The sequence below is a fragment of the Chiloscyllium punctatum genome, chromosome 13, assembly GCF_047496795.1.
Source record: "Chiloscyllium punctatum isolate Juve2018m chromosome 13, sChiPun1.3, whole genome shotgun sequence".
Classification (NCBI taxonomy): Eukaryota; Metazoa; Chordata; class Chondrichthyes; order Orectolobiformes; family Hemiscylliidae; genus Chiloscyllium; species Chiloscyllium punctatum.
The window spans coordinates 102,053,679-102,072,349 of NC_092751.1; the positions used below are offsets into that span (position 1 = coordinate 102,053,679).

The 18,671-nt window shown below is 43.8% G+C and overlaps 1 protein-coding gene across 1 annotated transcript in view; it reads left to right on the top strand.

The window, feature by feature from the left end:
• Positions 1-267: 267 nt before the first annotated feature.
• Positions 268-18,671, top strand: part of LOC140484721 (ras-GEF domain-containing family member 1A-like) — a 224,620-nt gene continuing 206,216 nt past the window's right edge. Inside the window, exon 1 of the mRNA XM_072583480.1 lies at positions 268-412. The gene's annotated coding sequence lies outside the window, so the exon portion shown is untranslated. The remainder of the gene's footprint in view (positions 413-18,671) is intronic.

Genomic DNA, 18,671 nt, shown 5'->3' on the forward strand with positions numbered 1-18,671 from the left:
TTTTCTAATGTTTAGCAATAACTGCTGTAGGCTAGTTAACAATTCTCGCATCATTCTGCTGCTTGAAAAATAGTCCCCAGTAGCTGCTGGAATAAGCAGCAATTTGACTGAAACGTTGTTTCTGCTTCTTTTGAGTGGTGTGCGGTGCTCTTTTGTAAAGACAGCCTTGTGTCAGAGAGAGAGAGAGAGAGAGAGCTTCTCAGATGGTACAGTCCTTACTCCAGCTTCACCCTCCCATGTCTGCTTAAGTCGAGCCCTCCTCCTCTTGAACCAGCGACCCCTTCCCTCTCTCTGTGTGTGTGTAGAGCCCTCTTAAGAGAGAGTAGGGTCTCCGTCCCCGGAATGGATCACCGGATCCCTCCGGTGTCAGCTAAGGGATCTCTCGGTGCCTAGCAACAGCTGCGGCAGACAGGTAAATGAGCTTAGCTTCTGTATTTCTGTTCCATCCAGAGCTAGTGACAGCATTTCAGACACTGTGATAATGTGGCTTAAAGTACAGAGAGTGAGTGAGAGAGTGTGAGTGGTCCCAGCGCAGGGATTCCATTAGCACGAAGCTTCCAAAATAGACACTGAAGGCTACTCATCGAGATGCGCTGGGAGGTAGACACAATCATTTCTACGCTCATTCAGAAATTCGCCCGAGTAATGCATCGGGATAATGTCCCTCCCAGTTCTGCCTCTTCACTGGTTCACGTTTTAGTGTTTTTGTAGTGCTTTCTCTGAATTTCAGCCAGGTAGAATTCTGCAGTTGTTCTTTAAATATCTTAGTGGGAGTTGTCACCCCCTACTAAAAGGAGCCAACCATTTACAATTCTGCTATGCTCCATACAACATCATCCCCACTCACAAAAGAGACTGTTCTTGCACAGTTCTCCCACCTCTCCAGCTCCATAAAGGACAAGACAAACGTGCATTCATATAGCACCTCTCAACACTGCAGGATGTGTCCTCAAGTGCATCACAGTCAAATTAAATACCGTTAAAGTGGGGCCACAGCATTTATAATAGGCATTGTTGACCAGTCATAAACAATGAGGTCCTTTGGAAAGGATGCATATATTTGGATGATTAGATTCCCTACAATGCGGAAACAGGCCCTTCAGCCCAACAAGTCCACACTAACCCTCCAAAGAGCAACCACCCGGACCCATTCCCCTACATTTACCCCTGTCGAATGCACATAACACTATGGGCAATTTAAGCATGGCCAATTCACCTAACCTACACATCTCTGGACTGTGGGAGGAAACTGTAGCACCCGGAGGAAACCCACGCAGATACAGGGAGAATGTGCAAACTCCACACAGGCTGGAATTGAACCTGGGGTTCCTGGCTCTGTGAGGCAGCAGTGCTAACCACTGAGCCAACCTGCCACCCATGCTGAGCTGCAACCTCTTGGGGCTAGGTTTTCAGCACTTTCCTCCCGTTCTCTCTTTCTCTCTCTCTCTCTCCTTCCCCCATAACCATGTTACTAGCCAAGTACATGATGTGATTGGGAAGTAGACAGAGCAATTTGCAGCTCCCTAAAACGCACTCTTTTGCAGTCACCTTGCCACCCTCAGTGACACTCAACATTGAATAAGCCTCAGTGTTTTTAGATGAATGTATTGAATGGTGGGGAAATGTCATCCAGGTGTTTTGTCCCATCATTGTGACCCTGAGTGTTGGGAGTTGTTCAACAGATTGTGATGAGATGGACAAAGTTGCTGGTAAATGGATAATTGGGACACAGATTTAGGATTTGGGGTAAGAGATGCAAAGAGGGATGTCAAGAAGGACATGTTTTTAACCACGTGAGTGCTTATGACCTGGAGTATCTCCTTTATGAGGATACTGGCGGTGGAGAAAATCCAGGGACCGATGCCAGCGGTCAAGTGGCTCAGTCAGATCACATGTGACGTAATGTTTATCTGTAATCTGTTTATCTGACTGTAATGTTTCTCCTCTTAACCTTATTTCTTATTTTCTAATGTATACCTTGAAGCACTGTGAGGTGATGTAACTTTTTTTTATTTCTCTATTTAGTATCTAAGATTTGTACCTAGGTACTTTGTATCCAAGATGGTGTCGTAATGGGCGACATTGTAAACTTTTCACTGTACTTCTGCAATTGAGTCGACGTGACAATAAACCTAAATCTAAATACCAAAAGGAAATTGGGTGGGCAATTGTGACTGACTGAATTGCTCCACAGAGAGCTGGTATGGACTCAATGGCTCCAAATGCCTTCTGTACTGTAAATGCTTCCATATCCTTGGCAGCATCTTTTTAACCCTGGCATTTGATGCTGCCAAAGGAGTGAAGTCAACTTTCAAATTCAACATGCCACTATTGCCAACTGGCACTGGACTTTAGTGCTACCATGGACTACAATAACTCTCTCTATCCATGCCTGAGCGTAAGGAGTCAGGGTTCAACGGGGTTAGGTTTTGAGGCAGGTCCAAAGTGGGAGGGGAGATCAAATTGAAAGATGTAGAAAGTAAAGTCACCATGGTGCTGTCTTAGTGAGAGATGACTGGAATTGGTTTAACCTGAGGGCCCCATTCCTCAGGCGAGGGGAGAGGTTGAGAAGGAGAGTCCTTCATAATAACCTCAGCCAGGGTGGAAATTGAACTCCTACTTGTTGTATCACCCTGCTTCACAATCTAGCCATCCAACCAATGGAGCTAACTGCACTGTCTCTGAGACATGCGCTCTTGTTGGGTCAGAAGTTTAGTTCTGCTTGCTGATTGCGCGAGGCAATTGGTCTCCTTTTTAGAGGATAAGCTACATTTGCATAGTGCCTTATAAATGAATAAAACACCCCAAGGTGCTTTGTCGGAGCGCAATCCAACAGAATTGAATCTCAGGGTTACAAAAGGATATATCTTTCATAAGGCTATATGAAAGGGGTAAGTGAGTAAAAGTTTAATTAAAGAGGTAGCTTTTGAGCAATTAGTTTAAAGAAAAGCAGAGGGGTTTAGGGAAGGATTTGCAAAGAGAGAGAAAGAGATCATTCAGTTCTGTAAGAAAACACGGTCCGTTTAGTTCCTAAATGCTATATTTGTTTTTCCTTTGTTCATGGATGTGGGCAGCACTGGCCAGACCATCATTTATTGCCCATCCTTAATTACCCAGGGGGCAGTTGAGTGTCAACCTTATTGCTGTGGGTCTGGAGTCACAGGTAGGCCAGACCAGGTAAGGATGACAGTTTCCTCCCCTATAGGATATTAATGAGCCAGATAGGGTTTTCCAACAATTGATTCACAGTCATCATTAGACTCATAATTCCAGATTTTACTGAGGTCAAATTGCACTATCTGTTGTGGTGGGATCTGAACTCTAGATCATTACTTGGGTCTCTGGATTAACAGCTTAGCGATAACACCACTAGGCCATTGCCTCTGCCTCTGCTTGGTTCCACTGGTAATGTAGGTTATTCAGGAACACTCACTATGGTTCTGGGGTACAGGAAATGAAGGGAAGGGAGAAGCTGACTGACAGATCTCTTCAGTTGTTATATGTACGGTAGCTGTCAATGAGGCATCAGGAACAACATTTTCATTCTGCAAATAGTTAAAATCTGGATCTGGGGCAGAAGAATACCTCAGGGTTCAATAACCAGGGCCTGGGCACTAGGGTGGGGTTGCTGAGCTCACTTTGGGGTCTCAGGTCAGGAGCAACATGACAGCCTATGACTTATTCTGCTCCCAATTAACATCAGGAATGCACTGCCTGAGAGTGTGGTGGTGGCAGGTTTAATTGAGGCTTTCAGGAGGTAATTGGATTGTTACCTGTAAAGGAAGGATGTGCAAGGTTATGGAGCGACATGGGGCAATAGCAATGGGTGTAATGCTCAGTTGGAATGCTGAATAGCCACCTCCTGTGCTATAACCAGACCATGATTCTGTCATGCACTTACATCTCCTGGAATCATTTGATGTCGTCCCACACAAAACACTAATTAAAGTAAAAATCCTTGAGTCCTTGAAGAGTGATAGCAATCTTGTTAGTTTCCAGGAGATGTGATTAAAACACAAATTAACCATTGGCCTGTATAGCCAGTACACTGTGGTATGAGTGGGTGGACTGCAGTGGAGAACTCGAAGAATTGGAAATGCGGTTATGAAGGTTTAATGAATGGTTTAATGAACAGCTTAAATTCAGAATCTGGAAGATGAAGATTCAGTCACCTTTAGTTTTGACTATGGAGAATTGCATCTCCATAGTCAAAACTAAAGGTATAATTTTATGTATAATTTTTAAAAAAAGCTTACAGTTCTACAGTGCCTGCTGGGGACCAGTTAGTTCAGTTAGCTGGATGGTGAAGGAGCAATGCTTCGAAAGCTAGTGCTTCCAAACAAACCTGTTGGGCTATAACCAGGTGTTGTGTGACATTTAACTTTGTCCACCCGAGTCCAACACTGGCTCCTTCACATCTGTTTAATGGGACAGCAGTCGTAAAAATGTCAGAAAAGATTTACAAGAATGTTATCAGGGTTGGAGGTTTTGAACTACAGGGAGAGGATGAATATGCTGGGACTATTTTCTCTGGAGCATCAGAGGCTGAGGGGTGACCTTATAGAGGTTTATAAAATCATGAAGGGGCATGGATAGGATAAATAGACAAGGTATTTTCTCCAGCGTAGCGGAGTCCAGAACTAGAGGACATAAGTTTAAGGTGAGTGGAGAAAGATTTAAAAGGGACCTAAGGGGCAACCTTTTCACACAGAGAATGGTGCATGTATGGAAATGGTGGAGGCTGGTACAATTACAACATTTAAAAAGCATCTGGATAGGTATATGAATAGGAAGGGGTTAAAGAGGGGTATGGGCCAGTTGCTGGCAAATGGGATTAGATTAATCTAGGATATCCAGTCAGCATGAATGATTTGGACTGAAGGGTCTGTGTCCGTGCTGTATGACTATGGCGACTTTATCTTTACATAGTGCGTTTCACAACTCTGGACACCACAGAACATTTTCACAGCTAATAAGGCATTACACAAATGCAAGTTCTTCCTTTGTTACTTTCATTCTGGATGGTGTCGTAGACAGTAAGCCAAAAGGTATCTCGCAGTGCAGAATAAAAATGATACTTCAACCTCAAAACTCCCAGTTTTCAAACCCGCTAAGAACTGAACGGGCCTGTTTTTAAAGGGAGCACAGTACCCTGTGTAATCTGGGTGAGATGTAGAAATTATGGAGCATTCTTATCGGATTGCCATGGGCAACAAAGTTGTAAATGCTGCAGAGCAAAGTGGCTCAGGGAAAACTCCTCACAGTGAGGGCTCTCAGGTGTTCGCTTTCACTGAGGGGCACCTGTAGTAAGCTGTGACCACAGCTGCTGCCTCCACCTGACTCAGCAGATTGGGAGAAGTCGCGTGGAATAATGAGATTATTCCCAAATCCGCCCAGATTGTGTCTCCCCCACCCCCACACCTTTCAAAGTAGATTCTGCCCCTTGTCTCCCTATGTTTTAGCCTGCAGAACAATGTTCAATGCACAGGTGCTTTCTGAACTCTGCTGAGCAGCTTTTAAAGTACCTTTTTATCATTAACAGTGTGGGTGGCATTGACAAGGAAGACAGAAAGTGACGCAACCCAAGGTGCAGTCTAAAGCTGACATTATTATCAAGCACAGTGGCCTTTAAAGAAAGAGTTGGGGTGGGGGGGGGTTGGGGGGTGAGGGGGGGGGGCTTTAGCAAAGCAATAATAATCACTGGATTCCTTCTTCCTATTTAATTAGAGCCTTGCTCTTTTGAAGAAGCCTTGTGAACACTGATTGCACAGTGCATTATCGTTTCCACTCGTCAGGTGGTTCAAATCAACAGCAAATGGTTTTTGAGTTGATGGCCTTTTTTTAAAGGGAAATATTCACTTGGAGTACTCAGGGTAGGAAGCTCCCCTAACACTGGGTCCCCATAAACGCTGCCCCACATTTTTCACCATCGCATGAGTCACTTTCGCCATCATTACTCTCCATCACCAATCAGTAAAATCTCACGGCTCTTGTAACATTTATTGCTGGCAGTGTATTGTGGTAATTTCACTGCATTTGTAATCCTTGAATGTACTAGGGCCATGGGTTCAAATGGTAGATGGTTAAAAAATTGAATTCTATATAAATCTAGCCTAGTGATGATCATGTAACTAGTGTCAATTGTAAAACCCTGTCTGGTTCCATAATGTCCTTTGAGTGAAGGAAATCTGCCATGAACTCTATGTGACTCCAACCCATTGTAATGTCTTTGATTCTTAACTGCCCTCTGGGAAGCCAGGATTGCCAGTAAATATTGGCCCAATTGGTAACACCCAGTGTGAGAGAATAAAGAAGTTTTTTTTTTAAAAACTTTTTTAAAAAATTCATTTATGGGATGTGGATATTCCTTGCCCTTGAGAAGGTGATGGTGAGCTGTATTCTTGAGATGCTACAGTATATACAGCGAAGGTTATTATCTTATGTCATGCTGTGGTAAATTGTGTATCTGAATTAATGCCTCATATTTTTAGCATTGCACTCTGGCTAAGTTATATTGCATGGTCTACATTGATCTAGAGTCTGTTAATCATTGAGCATTTGGCACTTGCAATGATGAGGACAAATCTCTGGGTGTCTTGACTCAAAGCAATTCTTGTTCTCTCATAAATCTAAAAAGCTATTGGGATGTGGAATGCTACAATAAATATGGTATTGCGTTGGGGAGCACTGTGAGGATCTCAGTCTGGGCTGATGCTATGTCCAAATTATTTCCAGCACATGAAACAAGTCCATGTTTGTTTCTCTGCTGCTAATGTGCTTTCACCCACCCCATTTCATCTCGCTCTGTCACATCATGGAGAGGTAACAGCCTCATGGTATTATCGCTGGACTGTTAATCCGTGACCCAGGTAATGGTCTGGGACCTGGGTTTGAACCCTGCCATGGCAGATGATGGAATTTGAATTCAATAAAAATCTGGAAAGAATCCAATGATGATCATGAAACTATTGATTATCGGGGGAAACCCATTTGGTTCACTTATGTCCTATAAGGAAGGAAATCTGCCATCCTTACCTGATCTGGCTGACATGTGACTACAGACCCACAACAACATGGTTGACTTGTAACTGCCCTCTAGTAATTCAGGATAGGCAATAAATGCTGACCTGGCCAGTGATTCCTTTTTTTTGTGAATGAGTGTTATCCATCTTTCACCCTCATGTGAACACAAGAGCATAAGAAATTGGCTAGGAGTGAACCCTCACGCCTGCTGTTTGAACTGATCGTGGGTTCAGCTGCTCTTTTCTACCTAACCCATAACCCTTGACTTCCCTCCAGATCAAAACAAGATAAATTAAAGGTTGTTTAAAGAATGTAAGTGCCATTCACCTTCCTCTCACATACATTTATGAATAGAATCATACAGCATGGAAACAGACCCTTTGGTCCAACTAGTCCATGCCGGCCATAATCCCAAATTAAACTAGTCCCACCAGCCTGTGCTTGGCCCACATCCCTCCAAACATTTCTCATTCATGGACTTATCTAAATGTTTTTTAAACATTGTGACTGTACCCGCATCCACCACTTCCTCTGGCAGTTCATTCCACACACAATCCACTCTCAGTGTAAGAAAAATTTGGCCCTCATGGCTTTTTAAAATCTTTCTCCTCTCACCTTAAAAATATGCCTCCAAGTCTTGAAATCCGCCACCCTAGGGAAAAGATATCTGCCTAATTTATGTTCGTTTTGTGGGAAGTCAGCATTTCTGGAGGAGCTAACATTTATTGCCCATCAGCAGATGCCCTGGAGAAGGTGGTCATGAGCACCTTTCTTGAAACGCTGCTGTCGTTTGCCTGCAAGGACACCCACAGAGCCATGAGGAAAGGTATTCCAAGATTTTGATGCAGTGACAGTGAAGGAATGGTGAGATAGTGTATGACCTGGGGTAGGGGGAAGTTAAAAGGAGGTGGTGTTTACATATATTTGCACCCCTTGGACACTCTACCATCTAGAAGAACGAATTGCAAAGGAGCTATAGAAGGGGTTTGATAAGTTGCTGCAGTTGTGCATTCTGTGGGATCAAGTTCCACATTCTAATGAACTTGAGTAAAGAAGTTTCTCCTGGATTCAGGTGTGACTGTCTTAAACGTCTGCTTCCTGAATATGCTACACACTGTCACACTGGTGTAGAACTGTGTGAGTTGTGTAGTGCTTCCCTGATCTAGAGCTACGTTAGGCATTACAATCAATTTCTTTATTAAATCAATTCCTCGTGGACATTGTTTGTGTTCTTTGTAACGTCCAAATAATGTTTGAACAATCACGTTTTCAGTCACACAGATTTGCTTGATGTTTTTATTTCAACAATATACTTTATTCATGAAAATACCTTTATATACATACATAATCGCTAAAACAGTTCGGTTATGCACAGCAGCACATGAAGAAACAAGCAAACAGTGGAATTTGACTTTATCCAGCGAACAAACTGAAGGCATTTCTAATGTGTATAAGACAGTATTTACACATATTTGAGGCATCAGGAGATCTGATAACTGAATACACCTCTGTTTAATTTTGGCAGAAAGACCTTAGTCAGTGGTCTTTCCCCCCTATGCCTTGGCAGCAGCTGCCCCAAGCTTCAGCACGTCCCTCAACATATAGTCCTGGAACTTGGAATGTGCCAGTCTGTGACACTCAGGCTGGGTCAACTCCTTGTGTTTTTTTTATTTCAAAATTATACTTTATTCATAAAATATTTTGATGGTCTGTACAGTTGGTCATGCCATACATAGATAAACATTCAAATTCTTTACATACAGAGATCAGAATTTATCATTTGTATGTACAGGTCTGTACATTTATCAATCATATATCCATATATTTAGCTGAGGAGTCAGCAGAGCCCAAATGACTGTGTGGGCCCCCTGTTCTTCTTAGGCAGGCAGATGTTACACGGTGGTCTTTCCCCACCGCGCCTTGGCGGCAGCTGCCCCAAGCTTCAGCGCATATCTCAACACGTAGTCCTGAACCTTGGAATGTGCCAGTCTGCAACACTCAGTCGGGGTCAACTCCATCAGCTGGAAAATCAACATGTTTCGGACCGCCCAGAGAGCATCCTTCGCCGAGTTGATGATCCTCCAGGCACAGTTGATGTTCGTCTCGGTGTGCGTCCCAGGGAACAGACCGTAGAGCACGGAGTCCCGCGTCATGGCGCTGCTCGGGATGAGCCTTGACAAATACCACTGCATTCCTCTCCAGACTTCTTCTGCATAGGCACATTCCAGAAGGAGATGTGTGACAGTCTCATCCCCCCCGCAGCCGCTTCGAGGGCAGTCTGCAGTGCGGGAGAGAGTCTGGGGGTGCATAAAGGATCTCACCGGCAGAGCCCTTCTCACCACCAGCCAAACCATGTCTTGGTGCTTGTTGGAAAGTTCTGGTCAACTCCTTGTTTTTTTTTATTTCAAAAATATACTTTATTCATAAAATGATTTGATGGTCTGTACATTTGATCATGCCATACATATGTCCACATTTACAAACACAGATTCGAATTTATCCTTGTCATTTACAATCCTGTGCATTTTTTCAATCTTGTACATATGCATATATTTGGCTGAGGCATCAGCAGAGCCCAAAAAAAAAATGTCCGCATGGGCCCCCTGTTCTTCTTTAGGCAGGCCGATCTTACACGGTGGTCTTTCCCCACCGCACCTTGGCGGCAGCTGCCCCAAGCTTCAGCACGTCCCTCAACAAGTAGTCTTGGACCTTGGAATGTGCCAGTCTGCAACACTCGGTCGGGGTCAACTCCTTCAGCTGGAAGATCAACAGGTTTCGGACCGCCCAGAGAGCGTCAACTCCTTGTTGTACAGTAAAAAGATTGGGACAACTTATCTTTGGGAAGAGAAGCAGAGGTTCATGTCCTGTGCTTGAGTTGCCCCCAGCTTTTGAGATATGCTGATGACTTTAAATTCATTTCACCATAGGCTTCGTTGTCTCAGTTGGGTGCAATCAACATTTGTCCTTTGGCTAGAAATCGCCTGTGGAGCTAGTTTGTTCCATTATGCAATCTCCAGATTGCTGCAATGATAGCAGCAGGCCTTAACATATTAATATTCCATTTAATTGCTAACCAATTATCATTGATCGCAACAGAAGTGCTTCCAGTAGAATCTGTCAGACTGTCAGTTTTTCGCCTTGTTTACTCAGAGACAGCTTGTGAGAGGAGCCCTGAGAGAAATAACAGAAATCCTGGTGTAAAACACCTTTTTTGATGCACTTTTTTCTCAATCCAATCTTTTAAAAGATTTTTAAGCAAAAGGCTGGGAGGCTTGGGGACGGTTCCAAAGTGAAGCAGCATCGATGGTTTTTGATGACAACCTGAGTTGTTTAAGGGATTACCAAGCTGATTGGATGTAGTCCTGGAAATTTCATCCTGTGACTTCCAATCTGTCCCAGTCAAACAGCCTTTGTTTCCCATCTCTAGTACTTTTTAAAACTAAAAAATTGGAAATTTCAAACAAGCTAGAATAAACTACAGAATTTTTAAAAATCTTATTGTCTCTATAATCACCCAAAGTGTGGGCAAATAGATTCAAGGGCATTGCTGATTGATCCCTGGGCCAATGAAGGAGAGATAGCCACACTAGACTACCAGCTAACCTTTCAAAATGTGAAGTGACTTCATCGCCTTGTCTTTCTGATCTCAGATAAACAGGCCAATTTTTTTAAGTGCAAGGCTCTTGTTTGTGAGATTCCTCCCCATCCTAGTTATCTGCAATATCTTCCAAAATGTCAAATTCCTCACCTCTATATTTAAAATTCTGTTGCAGTGTTATTACTCTCTCTTTCTGAAGCCTGCCTCAGCTCTTTAACTTCCAGCTGAAAAAAACGTGTTCTGGCCTTAATATACCCCCACTAGCAATTTACAATGGTTAGTTATTTTGCCTTTAGTCAGCTGGATCCCTTGCTTTGAAATTCTCCCCAAATTGCTTTGTCCCTTCCCTCTGCCTCCCTGTTTCATGGTTAAATATTTGGCCTGCATCCATTCCCACCATCCTCCCATACCATCCAATAACATCTGCTTTTGGCTCAGTCTCCATTTTACACGGAATTATACAAGACGTGCAATTGAGCATTCTACCTGCAAAGATTAAATCTTTTTACTTTACCGTATTTTTGATTATGGACTGAAATTTACCAAGGACATTTTTGTTTTGAAAAGGCCAAGGATTGTGGAAGGGATCGCTTTACTTATTAAAAACAAGTTACTGAAACTCATTGGAGGTGGTGTTTACACTGCTGCTTTGTTCAACCAATGGGAGGAGGCTGGTTGCAGGTGGTATGGTATTACTGCAACGATTAGGTGATTGGTTTGTGGAGTGGTGACCAACTACAATGACAAAAGCTATCTGCCTGCCGATAACTAGGTGATTGGTTCCCTAGTAGCTGAGTAACATAGCCAGAACCTTCCAGAAGGGAGGTGGTGTGTCCCTGCAGTAGAAGCTACCTGCTCCCTAAATAACATCATTTATCTTCCCCTGTCTGTTGCTGTAACCTGTTGCTTTTAATAAGTATGGCAGAGGGCTTTATAATTTGTGAACCAGCTACTCTGTATCTCCTGCAAGAAGGTTAAAAGTATCTGGAAAAGAGAGACTGAAGATCAGCAAGTCTTGGCAAGCAAAAGGATCATCTTAGACAACTCTGTAGATGAGGGCCATTGAACAACATTCCCCTTAACACCAATGTGTGTGTGTGTGCGTGTGTGTGTGTGCGTGTGTGTGTGCTGTGTGCGTGTCTGCATGTGTCTCTGTATGCGTGCATGTGTCTGTGTGTGTGTGCATGTGTCTGTGTGCGTGTGTGTGCATGCGTGTGTGTGTGTGGAGTTTTACATGGAGGTTAAGGTTTTAGCTAACAGAGTTATATGTCGACAGTTCATAGTTAACCTGTCATTAGAATTTATTTGTAATAAAGTTATTTTGCTAAGAATTCGTTGGAACAAATAAGTAAGTTGGGGAATTTTTTCTGAATCAGAATCCGAATAGTCTTTATTGTCACGTGCACCCGAATGAGTGCAGTGAATAGTTTTTAATGTCACTGCTTTGGCACCATCTTAGGTACAGGGTACCTCGGTACAAAATACTCAACTGAGTGTTGCAGACTTGTACAGAGAATCATAAATAAAGCTCAGCATTAGAACAAAGAATACAGAAGGTTTCTCTTTTAAAAATCCCTCGATTTTTAGCCTATGCTCCCGCCTGGATTGTCTGCTCTCACAATGACCTGACCTGGGTCTCGCCTCTGGGACTCACCTGGACTCTCCGCTCCCATGGACCTGCCTCTGGGATTTGCCTCCATACTTTGAGAAAAAATTGTGACTTTTATGATAACTCTGGGAATGGTGGGGCTTGACTTTGTAGTGTACTAGCCTAGTGAGTACTAGCCTAGCCTAGAGAAGGCCAACCTGTCCCTGTCACAGATGCTCATCATGAAGCAATTGTTCACCCAATGATAGCCTTGGGATTGTTTCCCTCTGTTTAAGGAAGCATATGAATGAAAGTTGTTGAGTCCCTGGGTAATCGTCAGATCTCCAACCATTGGCCACAAACAAGTGAAAAATCGAGTCCTGCTTCAACATTGTTTCTGTAGCCTCCACTATTCACTGGGCTGCCCTCTCGAAGCTCATTCTCAACACGTGGCTGGAACATACATCAGCTCCCATCTAACCTGTTCATGTTACATGTAACCAGATAACATGATGAGCCAATTAGCTCCTTCCATTACCTGACCCCCATCTGGCTGAGATAAGGTTACAGCTTGCAAGAGCTTCACAATCCCCCTGGGCGAGGAAATGATCCATCTGTGGTAAACTCCTCCACACGCTGTCAGGAATAGTTCTGTGTCTGCTTCAAGATGTTTATCGGCAGCACTGTGCAAGGCATGCACCTTCCCCCGATTGGTGTCACTTCACTTTTCTAGAAAAAACGATTACTACGTGTTGTCTTTGGGCCCCATTTAATCTGCAGGGAGTCAGTCACCGTATAAAATTGAACTCATAAATAATAATCACAGCCTAGCCCTTGGGAGCACTGTGTCAGTGCAGGGTGGACTGTGGATTAGGTGACAGGAAGTTCGAATATATTGCTAACAGTGTTCTGACATTCTAGGTCCCATGACTGAAGCACTGTTCTCTCAATGAGCTGTTAAACTGAGGCAGTCTCCAATTAACTTCCAGTGCTTGTCTCTTGTATTGATCGAAATCGGAAATACTTCAATTCATCCACAAGCTTAAACATACGATGCAGTCTGACTCTTCTTTAAAGTTTGTGTATACAAGAATGCATTTCCATGCTGCGAGATGTAGGAGTTGGCTGGATGTTAGACACTCCATAAAATTCCCCAGACTGCGGTGAAGTCTTGTAGCTTGTGTTCATTTTTCCTTTACGTATCTTCAGGGCTGAGCCTATTTTTGATCAGGGCACAGAGCATGGCTTTGATCACCTGAATTGCTTCAAATTGTCTGGTGGGGACTTGGGGGAGCTGAGAGAGGAATTTTCCACGTTGTTTCCCTCCCCGGTCTGACCCTGATTTCCGCTACTTCTTGCCTGCCCTTGGAGATTAACATTTGGATCCAGAAGGAAGGGGATTCTCAGAGGTTGTTGAGGTTGGTGGTGTGAGATGGAGGCAAAGTGCCGATTTTTACTCCATGTCATTTGCATTGGACGTTTTCTCAAAGATTAAGTCTTTGAGTATCTGCAGATTAATCACAAATGAACATTTGAAATCAAATGAGTCTTTGTTCTGGACAAAGAATAGTCAAATGGTGCATTGCGTATTGGAGTTGGGATGTCATATCCAACAGGACTTAGGTGAGGCCACTTTTGGAATATTGCGTTCAATTCTGGTCTCCCTGCTACAGGAAAGATGTTGTTAAACTTGAAAGGGTTCAGAAAAGATTTACAAGGATGTTAGAGGGGTTGGGCTGTAGGGAGAGGTTGAACAGGCTGGGGCTGTTTTCCCTGGAGCATCGGAGGCTGAGGGGGTGACCACATAGATGTTTATAAAATGATGAGGGGCATGGATTAGGGTAAATGACCAAGGCCTTTGCCCCAGGATGGCAGAGTCCAAAGTTAGAGGTGATCGGTTTAGGGTGAGAGGGGAAAGATTTGAAAGGGATTGAAGGGGCAACTTTTTCAGCAGAGGGTGATGCGTGAATGGAATGAGCTGCCAGAGGAAGTGGTGGAGGCTGGTACAATTACAGCATTTAAAAGGCATCTGGATGGATATGTGAATGGGAAGAGTTTCGAGGGATATGGGTCAAATGCTGGCAAATGGGACTAGATTCTGATTGAAACGTATAGGATTATGAAAGGATTGGACACTCTGGCAGGAGGAAACATATTTCCGCTGATGGGGGAGTGCCGAACCAGAGGACACAACTTAAAAATACGGGGTAGACCATTTAGGACAGAGATGAGCAGAAACTACTTCACCCAGAGAGTGGTGGCTGTGTGGAATGCTCTGCCCCAGAGGGCAGTGGAGGCCCAGTCTCTGGATTCATTTAAGAAAGAATTGGATAGAGCTCTTAAAGATAGTGGAGTCAAGGGTTATGGAGATAAGGCTGGAACAGGATACTGATTGGGAATGATCAGCCATGATCATATTGAATGGCGGTGCAGGCTCGAAGGGCTGAATGGCCTACTCCTGCATCTATTGTCTATTGTCTATTGTCTATTAATTTAGGATATCTGGTCAGCATGGACATGTTGGACTGAAGGGTCTGTGCTGTACATTTCCATGATTTCCCCAGATCTAATGGCCGTTACAACTGAATTAGGTATTGTAAATCTGGGGTGGGCTTTGAACAAGGAGGTATTTTTCTGTAATCCTTTCAGAAGGACCTGTTTCCTATTATGACATTGATTCCAAATCAGATAGGCCTGTAACTTTAAGACAGTTATCTGTCTTGTGACATTCTGTTATATAAGTACAGGCCTTGCATTCAGGCCCTCCTGCTGTGTCATGAAGTCTGTTCATTCAGTTAGTTACATATATCATGTACAGTGACATCAGTCAGCACAGAACCTCTGTTTTGAGTGAAATCGTAGCTATGCATTTTTAAAAAACTCATTCGTGGGATTGTCAGCGTTGCTTATCCCTAATTGCCCAGAGAGCAGTTAAGAGTCGGTCACATTGCTGAGAGTCTAGAGCTACATGTAGGCTATACCAGGTAAGGACATTAGTGAACCTAATAGGTTTTTTTTCCCAACAATCAACAATTATTTCATGGGCATCATTAGACTCTTAATTCCAAACTTTCTTTGTTGAATTCAAATTCCATCACCTGCCAGGGCAGGACTTAAACCTGAGACCCTGGACAGTACCTGGGCCTATGAATTAATAGTCTCGCAATGTTGGCACAAGGCCATAACCTCTCAAAAGTGAAATAAATACACGTTTAAAATTTTTGTTTCAAGAAGAACCCAAATCTGCATGATGCAGATTAACGTTTAGAAAAATACAAAACACCAGATTACTCTTCTTTGAAATCTGACTTCATCCCAAAGGTTTCAATGGAGAGCAATGATTGTTTGGAAGAGATTACGTTTAATTCAGCAAAATTGTCCCAATACATTTTTGGTTGTGGTGTTTTGAAGGGATTGGAGATAGTGACCTGGAAATCAGGAGAATTCTGTCTGCTCCATCTTGTTCCTATCATGGAGCCACAGGAACAGGCAGCACAGCTTAACATGTGAGACCATAAAAGGCAGCACAGTGGCTCAGCCATTAGCTTCATTGCACCAGGGACCCAGATTCGATCTACCCTCGGGTGACTGTCTGTGTGGAGTTTGCACATTCTCCCCGTGTCTGCGTGGGTGTCTCTGGGTGCTCCGGTTTCTTCCCACAGTCCAAAGATGTGCAGGTTAGGGTGGATTGGCCATTCTCCGTTGTTTATAGTGTCCAGGGCTGTGAGGGGTGGTTGTATTAGCCATGGGAAATGCTGGGTTACAGAGAATGGGTTGGGGGTGGGTCCAGGTGGGAAGCTCTTCAGAGGGGCGGTGTGGACTCAGTGGGCCAAATGGCTTGCTTCTACATTGTAAGGGTTCTATGATTCAGTGATATCGAATGAGGTCATTCGGCCCATCATGTTTGCACCACCATTTGATTATGGCTAATATATTTCTCCTGCCTGTTCTCCTGCCTTCACCCTACAACCCTTGATCCTCTTACTAATCAAGAACCTATCTCACTTTGACACTAAGACACTCAATAACTTAGTCTCTGCAGCAATGAGTTCCACAGATTCACCATCCTTTGGCTGAAGAAATTTCTCCTCATCTCAGTTCTAAAGGGTCATCCCTTTACTCTGAGGATCTACTCACTGGACCTTGTCTCTCCTATTAATGGAAACATCTTCCCTGCATCCACTCTATCCAGGCCTCTCAGTATTCTGGAAGTCTCAGTGGGATTCCACCTCCCCCGTCATACTTTGAAACCCCTTTGAGCACAGACCCAGAGTCCTCAACAATTCTCATATGTCACATCCTTCAACCCTTCGATCATTCTTACAAACCTCCCCTGGACCCCATCCAACACCAACACATCCTTCTATAGATACAGGGCCCAAAACTGCTGACTTGAAGGGCAATGTTTCTGTCAGCAGTGTTTACGCCAACAAACCAAGTGGACAATGTCATCTTTTCATGGAAGAGACTATGCAGGGCGCTTTACAAAAAGAGATGTCCGTGAAAATAGATGCTGAGATAGGATGGAGCAGTAAGACAAGAAGGACATAAAATGGGGCCAATGAAATTGGTCTTTGGGTGTTTCTTTAAAGGCGAAGGGAAATATTGGTCTGAAGTAGGTCAAAGCTCTGCCGCTGAGGCGGAACAAATTTACGGAGAAGCCTGAAACCAGAGAAAGTGAGTATAAGGGAAGGGGTTTGAGGATAGGAAAATTCTAAGGTAACCCAGAGCAAGATTGAGAGGTGAGGCCAAGAATCTTAAATATGACACACCTGGAAACTGCGCCAACCTAGTTTTTCTTTGATTCAACCGAAGCCATGAATTGGGTTGAAGCCGATTTTGTTCTGACCCGGGGCAACAGTGTGATTGTCCAAATCGCACAATTTTCAATCTCATCTGCTTAACTTTACTCCAACTGAGTTAAAGTTTTGTTGGTTTGCTTCTTCAGATATCCTGAGGGTACAGGAGTTGATTTGTGTGCACAGCTTAGCATTGAATGTGAAATTGAGTTTCTAGTCCTTGACTAGTTATATTGTCGTGATGTCCACTGGGCATATGAGTTTTGCTCCTCCAAGATTACAGACAGAGCAGACAAGTATCTGCTCATTAGGTTCATAAACACGGAGCAACACTGGTAATGGTGGGAGGAATCTGTCACCTTCCTTTTGCGGTTTGCTCTGACTGAAATAAACAGAAGAGCTGAGTGAAATTGTAAAAGATTGTGTTTATCACCTTTTGATTAAAACACTGCAGAGGGCCCAGGTGGAAGCAGTCTGACCAATACAGGTAGAATCCCACATGCTGTTTCTGCTTCCTGACCAGGGTTTTATTTGCAACTCACACTTAACCAGGAGCTGGTTAAAACGAGGAACCAGACGGACTGGTTCAGGTGAAGGTCAGAGATACATGTAAGGGGAAGCTGGATAAACCCATAAGGGAAAACAGAATAGAATGGGCTGTGTTGATGAAGCTGAGTGAGAACAGGTTCCTGTGGAGCTGAATAGATAAGTTGAGACAGAATAGCATATTTCTTTATATAATAATGAATTCCAAATGCTCGTGGATCAACAGCATGAATCTTCAGCTGTTCACCATAAGCAATATACTGACCATAGTCAAAAGTCCCAGTTTTCTCATCTCCCCTGCTCCCCACCTCATCCCAAATCCAACCCTCTAACTCAGCACCGCCCTCTTGAACTGTCCTACCTGTCCATTTTCCTTCCTACCTATCCGCTCCACCCATTGCTCTGACCTATCACCGTCACAACACCCTTACATCTACCTATCACATTCCCTGCTACCTTCCCCTTCGCCCCACCCTCCCTTCCATTTATCCCTCAGCCCCTTTGGCCCACTTGCCTCTCCTCCCCTCATTCCTGATGAAGGGCTTATGCTCGAAACATCGACTCCCCTGTTCCTCAAATGCTGCCTGAACTGCTGTACTTTTCCAGCACCACACTCTCGACTCTAATCTCCAGCAATCGCAGTCCTCACCTTCTCCTAGTCGAAAGTACTGACTGTATCCAACCTGCACATTTTGTAAATTCTCTGCTGGGTTGTGGTTGTCACTGACCAGTTCAGCATTAATTGTCCGTCCCTAGCTGATAGAGAAGGTCGTACAGTGCTGCTACCTTGAAGTGCTACAGTGTGTGGAGGATAGGGACACCCACAGTGCTGTTAAGAAAGGATTTCCAAGATTTTCATCCAGTAACATTGAAAACAGGCAGTATATATCCAAGTCAGAATGGTGTGTGCCTTGGGGGGACTTTACTCATTGTGGTCTTTCCAAGTATTTTTTTGATGTATCTTTTTAGGTGATGGAGTTTGGGAGATGCAATTGTTGGAGCCTTGGTGAATTTCTGCAGTGCATCCTGTGGATGTTTTACACTATTATCGGTGGTGGAAGGAGTGCACTTTTACGGATGTGATTCCAATCACGGAGGGTTCATTTCCCGGACGGTG